This window comes from Gordionus sp. m RMFG-2023, chromosome 4 (assembly GCF_954871325.1).
Source record: "Gordionus sp. m RMFG-2023 chromosome 4, tfGorSpeb1-WG-v2, whole genome shotgun sequence".
Lineage (NCBI taxonomy): Eukaryota > Metazoa > Nematomorpha > Gordioida > Chordodea > Parachordodidae > Gordionus > Gordionus sp. m RMFG-2023.
Genome location: NC_088778.1, coordinates 32,889,242 through 32,903,367, shown reverse-complemented (window position 1 = coordinate 32,903,367; position 14,126 = coordinate 32,889,242).

Below are 14,126 nucleotides of genomic sequence, written 5' to 3'. Positions count from 1 at the left end.
ATATTAGATAAATATTTAAATTCTTTTTTTGGCCTATAAGTAGGTAGAAATTAGCCTTCCGTCACAACTATTTTTAGGTCTGGTACAAAAAAGGTTATTGGGCTTTTTCGATGAAAGGCTTTAAAAAAATATATATAAACGAGGAAAAGAAAATAAAAGAATTCTCTTTTTTTTGGCATAAAGTATAATCTTATAAAAATATTTGGAAAAATTTTTGCTTAGGTTACGCTCCAGCCATCATGGTTTGAGCATCGATTAGGGTTAAAGGTTGGCAGGGCTTAGTTAAAAATCTCCACTGAGTATTATAATGTTCTATATACATAATAAAAATAATAGAAGACCATTTAGAAAAATGCCCTATTTTGCATTATTACTAGGCGCGCTCGCTGGTAATGTTTAGAGATTTTGACCGATTTCGATATTGTTGCCCATTACCACCGTAATCAGTTACTGTAACCCGATACCAAAAAAAAATACACATTACATTGTTAGTTGTTGGTTTGGAAGGGAGAAGAAGAAGCAAAAAAATTAAATTTAAATAATTGAAAATCTATATAAAAATGAGAATAATTATTTTATTATTTTTTTTGGATTTCGAATAAAATTATAAAATATCGGTCGATCAATATCTCCGCTAATAATTGGAGATTTTCGCCAAAAATTATCATGCGAGCCTGGAGATTTCTCCTATATGCCAGAAAGATTTTGGACATCTATTAACGAAATCTCGAGATTCGCTTAAAGTTATTATTTTAGCTTAAAATAATGTCGTGATGTTTAACAATACTAGGGTCAACAAAGGCACCATTTGCACGTTTCGGGTCAGCCCGAACTTTTTTTTAAAATTTTTTTAGGTCCGGTCCGGGTATCCGCGCTTTGGGCCGGGTCTGCAGGTCTCTGATATATTTTTTTTGTTAACTCTCCCCCACCCCTTATATAAATTAACTGATTAATATTCAAAATTTTCGCATTGCACCTGACCCGTTGATGTATGGCTATTCATTGATTAAATGTCCATGCAGAAACAGTCATCTGTAGCACCATTTTGTGGCTTTCGATTATTTGATATTAATGTGCATTCATATGCCACAAAATGGCGCTACAGCTGACTCCGATGTATAAACACATTGATGAATCACGAATCTAGTAGTATATATGTTAGCGGGCAATATGTATTTTCTACATTGGGTTATTTTTTTTAACTATATATTATTTTTTTTGTTTTTGGGAGAGCTTTTTTTTAAATTTGTAAATCTGATTCTACCGGAAATTTATGACATCACCTTTAGAATACCTGCCATGAATTTCAGACTATTTTGTCATCAAATTTTGTACTTAATATAATTCACATTAGTTTTTCCATAGATTTTTCATAAATTTATAATTGAATCAAAAATTTGTCTACGATTCATAAGTTAGGTATCCTAAACATGCTTGAAATACATTTCCGGTAAGATCAGATTTTATTTAAAATTTACAAAAAACAACCCTCAAAAAAATGATTCAAAGTTGAAAAAATAACACATTGCCTGGAGAAACATATTGCCGCTAACATACGCTCATCATTAACATTACTATAAGATGATCAAAAAATCCGGGCTCTAAAATAACAAAAATTTAATTCCGGATACTAAATTTCGACCTCAGCACGTTTCTGATAAATTGATTTTCGGATTTAAAAATCAGACCCTTCAGTTTTTGTTTTCCTCAAGTAGAAGGTAGACCATTGAAACTTAGCAAATAAGACCCTTGTTTACTCAGAGATTACTATAGAGTGTTCATTCCTAAGTTGTGAAGCCCTATATGTGGTGGGGTAGCATCTGAATTGGCTTTAAGACGCCAAAATATGACTCCTTTTTATATATCTTATGGCGATTCACTTGATCCTGCTAATCCCCTCGATCTCCTTTTTTTCGGAATATCTATCATCGCGTGTTATCCAATATAATGCCTTAGATATACGAAGAAACGCATTAAATTGGGGAAAGAAATATTCATAGAATTAAGTTCTAATCAAAATAGACTCAATGGTTCTCTAAATAATTTTTTTATATTAAATAGTGTTCAAGGAATAAGGCTAATTCACATCATCAATGAAAACATAAAAACTTAACTCTTGCAAGTTCCTGAAAAAATTAACTGATTGAGCTCTAAACAAGCACCATATTGTCTGAAATTCACAAGGTAAGATACCCTAGAATTCTGGAATAAATATTATATCCTCACATTTTTAAAATGCATGGATGATCTTTCTAAGTATTTTAGATTTTTATAACTTTTATTATAATATGTAAAGGAGGACCAACTAATGCCCCCCCCCCTGGCCATCTAGTAGTTGAAAATTTATAATGATTTAATTAGTAACTTCAAAATATTCGGCAATTTATTATTGAAAAAATTTTTTTTTTAAACCATTTTGATAAATTTTTTTATTCTACGCGAAATGCAACCGTCGAGGCAAATCGGCGATAAAAATATTATATACTACTAGATTGGTGATTCTGTACATTGAATCTAGGAGCCAGCTAGAGTTCTTTTCCATAATTTGGATGTCGACTAAATGATATTATAGATTTTATTTAAGAATCTCATGTGTTGAGAGGATAAATGCTAATGAATCATAAGTTTGTTCATTTCATTTATATACAATTTATTTTTTCATTTTTAAAACAATTAAATATATATATATATATATAAATGTTAAAAAATATAATTTAATTTTAAGAAAGACTTATTTGAGTTTCTAAAAAGGATAGTTACATCTGAAAATATTGATTTGTATGTTCTGTTTGAGAAATAGGAATTTCCTTGTTTTAAATGTTTGCGATTTGATTTTGTGAGCTAAATTTTTTTAAAAGGCTAATTATCAAAGGAGCAAACTGACACTTGTTTTATTTATTTTTATTGTATATTCTAATGGATTTTATGTTAACAATATTAAATCATTGTTTTAATAAATTATTTTTTAAAGATTAATTATTTGAAAGTGCGCTTCTTTTACAAAATATAAGTATAATGAGTTGGGCAGGTATGTTTTCTTTGTAAAATATTTTGCAATCCGAATTAAAAGAACATTTGTTATATAGCGATAACGGTGGTGATAGAAATAACGTTGGTAATTTTTATTTATAATAATTTTATTCTAAAACTAAAAATGATACTAAAAATAAATACAAAATATATAAAAGTGAATCTCGATTAACAACAATCTTGAAAGTTATATAGTATAGTTTTAATTATGTATTGTTATAAATCATTGCTGAACTGTAGAGTTATTTTGGCTTTATATCTATATCGCATTTGGAATTCTGTTTTTTTAATATAAATATTTGAATAATTTAATAATTAATATAATGAAACATTGTTATTTTAAAAAATTAGCTTTATAAAATATATAATCATCATAATCAAATAGAAGAAAGGATTTAATATTTTTTAAAGAACTGTTTAAAATATTATTAAATTCAAAGAAGGCATCATCAGGCAACATGTATCAAATAGGCAAGCAAAGATAACATTTCATTTCATAATCTTTATTGTTATATACAACCATTTTATAGTAATTTTATACTTTATTCATGATTTTGATGAATTATTAAAGTAAAAAAAATATTTTTAAATAGTTGAACATAATCTCACATTTTGCTCTATTAAGAATATTAATAACAGATGGTAAAATGTTTTGTTTCAAAAAAAATAAAAACTTTCAAAGCTAGAAAAAAATCTTAATCCCAACCAACATTGCTCAAATTAGAAGTTTAAACATTACTATGTGACCTACATATTTCATAATGTAAGTAATTAGGAAAACCCAGTGATGTCGCTAAGGGGGGGGGGTGCGCATGGGCTCGAGCCCCCTGGAAAATTTAAATAGTCTCCTGAAGCAAAAAATTTTTTTTAATGGATACTTAACCCCTTGAACTTAAAATAAATTTTTTTGATTGCCCCCTGAGAGATTTCTTTTATAATTCTATTAAGTAAAACATAGATTTAATTTTATTATTTAAAAATTAATAAGACTATCTAAATATTTATTAAATGAATACTATTTTAAATATTAGATTAAATTAATACATATAAATTATATTTTCACTATGCCAGCTAGCAATCAAATTTTGTGTTAAAAATAGAATATCAATATCACTTACTGAAGCTTAATTGACTATTATTATTTAAATTATTTTATAACTCTAATTTAATAAATATAATCATTTATAATTGAAAACTAAAAAATTTAATATTTTAATTAGCAGAGGTCAAAATGACTAATCAACTGTATATTTATTTTAAAATTTTATTATCAATCCTATTCCTAGAAATATATTCAAGGTCCAAATAAATATAATAAAAAGTAAGTAAGTAAACATATAGTTTATAATCCTCTATTATATACAATATTTTATAAAATATTAGATAAAATGCCACTTTTATAGATATATTTGACAGTTATAATTTATTTCAGCTAATATTATAATGAATTTTACTAATAAATGCTTTTGATAATAAATATAGTAACAATTTGCTTTTCTATTAAAATTATATTTAATGTCTTTGACAGACAATATAATTACAATTGCTAAATTATAAATTAATCGTTTGGCTATAATGTACCTTTTTAAAATTAAATAAGTTAGAACTGTAATACCAAACGATATTTAAATTAATAAAATATAATCATTGTTAAATTCTTATTTTTAAAACGCATTAGAAAATTATAATTATTTAAAGTGTATGTTATTTTATAAATAAAGATTATATAAAGTAAAAAAAAATGCGTCCTTATTTTTTTTTTTTATAAATTAGTTTTATCAAAGTCAGATATAAAATAGATGTTTTAACTAAATGGTCTTTAATAAACAAAATTATATGTACTAGGATTCTGTAATGAACTAAACTAGCAAAAATAATTATCAAAAATGAGAAGAAGAAAATTGAGAAATGCTCAAAAAAATAAAGATTAAAAATGACGAGATTGAAAAGATTAGAAATGTATGTAAAAGATTACAATGAAAAAATCATAAAAAGAATATTGTATGTATGATGAAATAAAAACGTAAAGAATTGTTAAAAAATGGACCTAAATTTATAAAATATTTTTAAATATAGAAAAGAATTATCAAAATGAGAAGAAAAATAAATTAAGAGAAGATATAGTAAAAATAAAAGTAAAGATAATCGCAAAAAGTTAGAAATAAATTGAGAAAAGATACAGTAAGAAAAAAAACGTAAAGAAATCGCAAAAATGTAGAAAGAAATTAAGAAGGAATAACAAAAATAAATAAAAGTTTAAGAAAAAATTGACAAAAAATTTTAAAAAATTACGATTTTCCTTTTTTGAATGAGAAACCCTGTATCTAGAGTACATCTTAACTAAAATTATATTTAAACATGTTAGCCAATACTTATTTTAGCCCATTTACGTCAAAAAATTTAAAAAAACTTTAAAAACAACGATTATAACGATTGTCGCCTATCTAGGGTACATTTTCAATGAAATTTTAATTTAACATCTTTACAATATAAATTATATTTTTACATTTTTGTGTTATAAAAATTAGGTATATAATCCCTGAAGCCAAATTCGGGTCCTGAGCCATTTTTAGTTACGACATAAATATTCTTACTAGAATTTTGTTCAAATTAATCAGTAACCCAAAATTTAGCAATTTACCAGATTCTATAAAAAAAAAAATTGAGCAGACCTAGCGTATAGACTTATACGAGCTGACTACACGAGCCGACTAAGCGGGCCGACTACATGCGCCGACTAAGTGAGTCGGCTCATGCTGCTCCTTGATCGTCTTGAGTCGGAGCGAGTCGCAAGTCGTAAGAACTAAACTTTTTAACAACACTACTCAAGGCTTAAATATATTTACACAATTATTTCTTCCAAATATTTCTAATGTTTTTATTTTATCAATTTATCCAACATAATAAATGGATACTAGTTTACATAGTGAGTGTCATGGCTATTACCGCAAATTAACCAGCATCTATTATTTGTGTTGCTATGTAATTTAAGATTATTACTACAACGGCTGAGAGCATATGATTGCATATTTTAGATAAACAATAATGGTCAACCAACAGTGCAGTCGTTTATATATTATATATCATTTAAAATGGATGAGAATCTTTTAGAAATTTAATATCTCACAATAATTTTCTCGATTACTTATCTAGCTTCCATCATGTCATCTAAAAGGAAGCTCTAACCACTTAATAGTTTTATCATTTGGATTGGTCGTTTATGCTCACTTCTTCAATAATTGTTAATTTGGTTTAGGCCTATAAATTTTTCTTTATTAGTCCATTCTATAAATGTGTAAAATGGTAACAGAGAGTTATATTAGTTTGATAAACTTTTTGTCAATTGTAAGTTGCTAAGAACTATATTATTGCATCATGTGGTTTTCAAAAACTATTATCAATTGAGGCATATGTACGAATTAATTAATCTTTTTTTTATCACTTGTAATTCTTTAGACGCAAATTTTTTTTTTATATCAGCAATCGAAAATATTTTACACTGTAATAAATAGATTTTTTTATTATAAAAAAATTTATTTTTAGAAATGTCTCGTATTGTTTTAATTATTTATTATATGCCACTTTATTTTGTATGCATAATTATAATAAATGAGAAAATTAAAATTGAGAGTTGACAAATTTAAAAAAAGTATAATATATTAATATAAAACCCGGCCGCCATAAAAATTTTTTTTAGTTGAACCCCCTGAGATTGCAAAGGCTAACGACACCCCCGGCAAAACCTGTAATTAAATGCATTTTTTTTGGCCGAGTGTTTTGAAGTAACCACGATATTTTGATCCTAAGACACTGATTGTATAGAAATGTCGACTAAAGTGATAGGCACGTTACTGTATTTATTAGAAATAACTTGAGTTACAAATTTTTCGATAGACTTTTAAGTTTTAATCTTTGTAAGTAAAGTAAAAGAAATCAAATAATTTATTTATGTTAGTGACTTGATAAATTTTTTTTAATCTGTTCATATTAACAAATTAGAATACTTCTCTCCTAGGTATTTATAAATTATATGTATATATATATATATATCTAGTGTAGTTATTCGCCGGGGTGGCCTAATGGGTTAGATGTATGCTTAGAAACAGAAGGACGAAGAAGGACGCAGGTTCAATCCTGGTAAGAAGCATAAAGTTTTTATGCGATGACTGATGTGTAGAGACATATGGGTAAGATGAATTTCGGAGCTTAGAGATGACACCCCGGAAGGCCCGTTCAAGATGGTAGCCAAAATAATATTATGCAAGCTACAAGATTTAGCAAATAAATGTCCAAACTTTTCTGACCAGCTATGAGTAAAATCTCCAAGGCCTGCACAATCTTATGTTGGTTATAACTAATCGGATCGTTTTTAAAAACCCACCCTAAACAGGCCTTCTAAACAACTCTCTATATATATGGAATTAAATATATGCTACACTTTGTTTCCTACTTCCTTTTACTTGATTGGATAATCCGACAATTCAATATTTTTAATATAACCAATTAAATTGAAAGGGCACAATACCTCCAAAATAGAATAACATATTAATTAAAAAATAAAATAAAAATAAATAAAATCCACGAATGGAAAAAAAAATTTAAAAAAAATAAACAATTTTAAACAAAAAAATAATAATATAATAATTGATTTTACCATTTTATGCCTCTTTATATCTCGCACATTTTGAAAAATAAATATATATAAATTTTTTAAATAATTTTCTCCCTAACATAAAAATAAAATATATTTATCATGATAATGATGACTTATAAAAAAATTGACAAAAAAAATATGAAAATGAATGCGAAAAATTGACTTTCCCCCTAAAAAATAAATATATGTGACATGCCCCCCATTAATCGAAAACCAAACATAACACTTTAACCACCGGTCTAATTATTGTCCTTTCATCACCTTTGAGTATCCTCTCTTTGTTCGCTGGTAAATGTTGATCCTTTTTTTTCCCATCTGTGACACAGGTGTTGAGTCAAATAATATCCATATCCGCACCTTGGTTTAGTTATCCCATTGAGCACTTCCACGTATTGGATGATGAATCCACTGCTATTATAAAACGCTAATAAAAAATCTCCTATTTTTCCTTTTATTAAACAACGGTCCCTTTCTAGTAGCTGAGGCAATCTACACTATATGTTTTTTATCATCTATTTGATAATTTTTATCTATGAACTAAAAAAAAAATGTAATGAAGAATTTAATGTATTTGATTTTCGCGTTGTGACATTAAATTTATTTTAACCCTTATTCGATATTTCTAATTTAACGTTTATCTATGCAATAAAATTTTAATCATGCTTCAATATTGAAGGTATCGGTAGGTCACACCTCCCACCCATAGATTTAAATTGTAAGGTTTTAAGGTCGGGTTACGTTTCAGAAAAATAATAATTTTATAGAAAATATACGAAAAATAGTTAGTCATTATTTTTTAACAAAAAACCAAATTCAATGGTGACTGATAATGGACCCCCATTTTCAGTGAATTTAAAGAAATATGGCTTATTCTAAAATATAGTTTAAACTCTCCATATCACGTGATATCAACGGGAGAGGTGTGACACACAAACTTTAAAAAGTTTTCTTAGAAAGAGACACCTAACTTGAAAAAAAGAAATAGCTAAATTTTTAACTGCTCAAAGAAAATCTTTCTAATTAAAATTTGTATAGCAAGGTCCGTTAATAGACGGAAACCACAAAACATCGAAGAGGAGTTGTTTGGAAGTTATGTGGAAAGTAAAACAGGTTTTAATATGCAAGAAATTTTATAACCTATTGAATTCCAGCGAAATTTATATAAATAGTTCAGTCTTATGTCATTTGGAGAATACATTCGGATCACTTAAAACCTCGAGTAGCTATGGACATAGATATTTCTCCTGGATTGTGGATCCAGCAACTCAAAAGGAGTTAGATAAGAGAGACGATAATCAAGAAATTCATTGAGAAAAAAACAGAACAAACAAAGCAAAAAAGACAACAACTAGGAAACATTCATAGTTCCTTCGATAGTAGCTTTCCCAACCTCAGAATCTTTATACTTACCTGACAACAAGTTAGGAGACTGACTATAGAAAAAAAAAGATATCCGATATAAATAAGAAAGCGGGAAAAGGTACTTTAAGTCTAATTTTGACACCCTTTTGTTTGTAAAGATAATTTAATTTTAAATTGCTATATTTGTAAAGTTAATTCTTCTTTCTCATCCTATAAAAATTATTTAAGCATCCGTTTTATATTATTATTATTATATAGTTTATGATCCTTTTTTTTTGTTTGTAATTACTTTTTTTGTAATATACTATTATAATATATTTTTTTTAAGAAATAATGTTGCACTTTTCACTTACCCCCCCATATTTTATTCAAATTACAAAGGATTCTTCATAACTATCAACTCCCTCCACCTAACATTTATTTAATCACTTTTTAATTTTTAATGATTACCTTAAATGTTTTAATATCTTGAGATTTCGTATCTCTGGATTTTATATTACTAATACGACATATACAATGTAGAAAGATAATCATAAAATTCCAAGTTTAATCAAGCTAGATATCATAACTTAAAATAACACAAATAGATTAGCAAGTCATAATGTCCTAATTTATAATTAAAAATGTTGAATATAAAAATACATTTTCTTATAAGATACCAAAATACTTAATTTGTTAGAACTTAAAATGGATTTCGATATTTATATTTGAACCCATTAGTAATTATGAGATATTTAAAAGATTAAATTTCTAATAAATTTGTAGGCATTAGCTTTAGGTGTGGTAGTATTGAGATTTGGTTAGATTCATTGGAATTGAATTAGCAAAGTCTGAATCGTAACGATGATATTTTTTTTTACGAATTCCCAAAATAAAAATTATTTTCCTATAACAAAATACAAACAAAAAAAACTCTAAATAATAATATCACATTAAACTCGTATATCTCATGTTTAATCGAAATCAATCATTCAATTAACCAAATAAACATTTAAATATTATTCGAAAATAGTTAATTAAATATTTATTTGAAAATAATATAACAACAAAATTATAACATGACTCTATGATATTATTAATATTGAATGTCTAATAAAAATAATTTTAAGGATAAGGAGGAGATCGAAGTAAAAAAAAACAATTAATATATAATGTGCTAATCAAACAGGCTTTGAAGAATTTTATGAACAATTTTAATGAAGTTAGTAATTAGGTATAACAATTTTATAGATACGAGTGAAGAAAAGTAGTAATAATTGATGTGATCGCCCTAAAGTATAACGCCGTATGCCTCCAAACACTCCATGAATGCGATATATTGGAAATATTATTCAATTACAATAAATAGAAAAAAACATTAATATTAAAAAAGTTTATAAATATTTTTTATTTCATCGATGAAAATTTTTAAAACTTAATTAAGTATTTCAAATTTAAAGAAAAAGGTAAAGAAATGGATACCCTTTTTCCTGTAACCCTTTTATTTCTTCCTGCATTTATCCAAATTTTTTTTTAAAGATCTTAGTTATATCGGGATCGAAGAAGAGATGGACATAAACACCTAACAAAGGATAGCTTAATTTTAGGGCTGCCACTATAAATAAAACACGCCTTGAGTTCCAAGATACATTTTTTATATATGTTATGGACCCGACAAAGAAGATATAGATAATATAGGGTAGATTAAAATACATTATGACCATGCATTGAGCCAATACTAGCTTGTAAAATCTAAAGGAGATTTTAGAACGGTTAGCATTTGCGTTCATCATCATTAGAGATATATCCAAATTTCCTTTTGTTTTCACTGTTTCTCTCTTTATCTCCTTAGTTGGATTCGTAAGACTAATAGGCTTAGGTCGGATCTTCATATTTTGCTTATACATAACCACTATGATGATCACGTTGGCTGCAACGACGATAACTACTGGCAATAAATACATAAAAAATAGCACACACATATCGTACTTGTATCTCCAATTCTTTATTATTGGCCAGCGATAATAAACTATATCCTTGCACTCTGTCATACTGTAATAAGAGTCATTTTGATTGGTTGAACCTATTTGACCATCAAAATTTATGTAATCCAGACAGGCCAATATTATTTTGGAACTGACCGCGTATGGTATGGCTATTAAAATGTTGCAAAGGGTGAAAGATGTCGTGATAATCATAATACGTTTAAAAGTAAAATATGTGTTATACAGGAATGGCATGCATATTATCATACTACGATCGATCACTTGAACGACTGTCATGTAATTGACATTGAAAGAACAAATCTCGTCAAGAGCCAATATAATGTGTGACACATAAAATGCGATTCCATATTTGCCAGTCAATCCTACATTTTTGAACTCCAAAACGGGCCAAAAAATATAATTGACGCATGACACCATGTCAAAATACAAGATGTAATACAAGTAAATGTAATGATGACTTTTTCTCCTCAATCGAAAACTGATTACAAAGTATATGAAGTTACCTAACCATCCCAATGCTAGGTTGAGCGTAATCACGTCCTTGAAAATATGCGCGAATTTATCGTTCTTTAAAAAATTGGAATATTCCGCCATTTTAGCGTATGTTACGGTTAGGTTCTTTGCATTTACTTGATTCAACATATTTAAATTGTTTGATTTATAAAGTATTTTTTTAAAAAAAAATTAATAAAAGTATTTATATCTGTATTTTTGTATTTTTCCCCAATTTATGAAATCGTTAAACTAATTTATTTTTATATTTATTGATAGTCACCTTTTCAATTAATATTAATTTGTAATAACCCCCCCCCCCCAACTGAGTTATCAATTAAATCAGATACGTAAAACTGCATTAGTTTTAAAGATATCTTTAATTAATTTCAAAATTATGTCCCGCTATTTTAGGCGTATAATGTCAATTAGATTTATCGCTTTTGTTTATTAATAAAAAAAATGGTAATTAATAAATTTAGTAATATCACAGCTTTTCCCCCTGCTGAGTTATTGATTGAAATCGATGACGACAATAGGGTTAAGATAACTTATTTTTACAATAGTATTAGTTAGCTTTTCAATTGACGTATACGCTAACTCCATTTGAGTTATGAATTAAAATCTATATTATGATATGGTATTTTTTTTTTAAAACTGTATTTAATTAATATTTGTGTTTATGTATTACGGATAAAAAAATATTAGCTGAATAAAAGGAGGGGCTCATCTTAACCCCTTCCAAGCCACCCCTCTCCCTTTAAAATAGTTATTTTTTTTAAAATATTCTACATTATTTAGAAATATCGCAAAACTATAGTGATAAGAACGATAATCAATTTACAAAATTTCCCGGCTGAAAACGAGTAATCAAAAATTTAAAAATTTTTTTAAAAATGGCTTAAATAAATTAAGTTGTTTAAAATATATTAACACTTCACTTTAATTGGAAAATTTGAAAATATTATAAAATCTCAAATAAATTGTTTATTTGTATTTACAATTATGCAATAAATAAGTATTTAACGAGCAAATGAGGGCATTCTCTATGATATTAGATTCAATTTGATACCATATTCACGAATTTAATACCTTGCGTCCTCATATTATTCAGAAATACGAGACAAAAGTTGTCCTTCTTTATAAAATGTCTATAAAAAATCTTGAGAAATTAAAAATACACACAATCAATCTTCCCCGGTCAAGACATCACAAAAGACCAAATATTTCATTTTCCCAAAAATTGGCAATAAGAAATTATTTTCAATTTTAAAACGTAGAAGAGTTCGAATCAGACGTGAGATCATACTTATCACAAATATTCAAATTCTACTTACCCCCAAAACAACCCGATTAGTATAAACAATGCTGGAAAGATCCAGCAGTACCTAACACCCGAGCTGACCATTTCAAAGTGTACCACGTGTTCATTAGTAGCGAGCACAAGGTCCTCAATGTAAATGAACTTAATAAGATCGAGATATTGATATCTTACTATACTAAAGGTATGCTTTTGTTTGGCGTCTCTAATATTTTCTATACCATGGCTTATATTCACAATTCACAAACCTCCAGCACGAGAGATGACTTTTTGGAATACGCTCTTATGCCGCAATTCTTCGTGTACGTCATGATGTACAGTCAACACGCTATATAATCTTATTTTAATTTAAAAAGGTGTGTTGAAATGATGAAGGAAGAAGGATGTCTTTTACGAGGATTACGATAGATTATTCTTAAGGCGTTACAAGCATCAGTATTACACATTCTCCTCTATGTATATCCAAGAATCTAAGTAATGATAATACAATTCTTAGAATGTGTATGGTGGGCAACAATGAATAATTATATTAGGAATTTTCGGACACGCTTAATATGTGTCATAGTTATGAAAATAAGCTAAAACGATTAATCCAGCTATGTGGGTGGGAGCCGTGGAAAAGACCTCACATTGATTTTGTATGACCTCAATGAAAATCATAGTTGAGGAAAATGATCAGAGATTAAGTTAGTCAGTTCAACAAACGGTTCAGGAACTACATAGTGCTTAAACAATCTATTCGAAGGAATCAGAACCCCAAGTTCAATCGTGACTGATAATTGACACCCCCACCCTCATTTCAAGGCAATTTAAAGATATAATGGCTTATCCTAAAATATATTTTAAACTCGCCATATCATGTGAAATCAATGAGGAAAACGAGAGATGTGACACACAAACTCAGAAAAGTTTCCTTAGAAAGACGCCTAACTCGAAGAAAGAAATAGCTAAATTTTTTATCTGCTCAGAGAAATTCTGCCCATTGAGATTCGTATTGCAAGGGCCGTTAAATAAATAAAAACCACAAAACATTGAAGAGAAGATGTTTGGAGGTTATGTGGAAAATAAAACAGGTTTTATTATTGCAAGAATTTTCAAAACCTGTTGAATTCCAGAAAAAGTCATGTAATAGATCAGTCATATGTCATATTTAATTAAAGAAAATGATGAAATTAGAAAAGACATTTATATCACTTAAAACCTCATCTAGCTATGGGTATAGATATTAGATAGTTAGATAAGAGGGAAGATAATCATGATTTAAAATTTAAAAAAATATGAC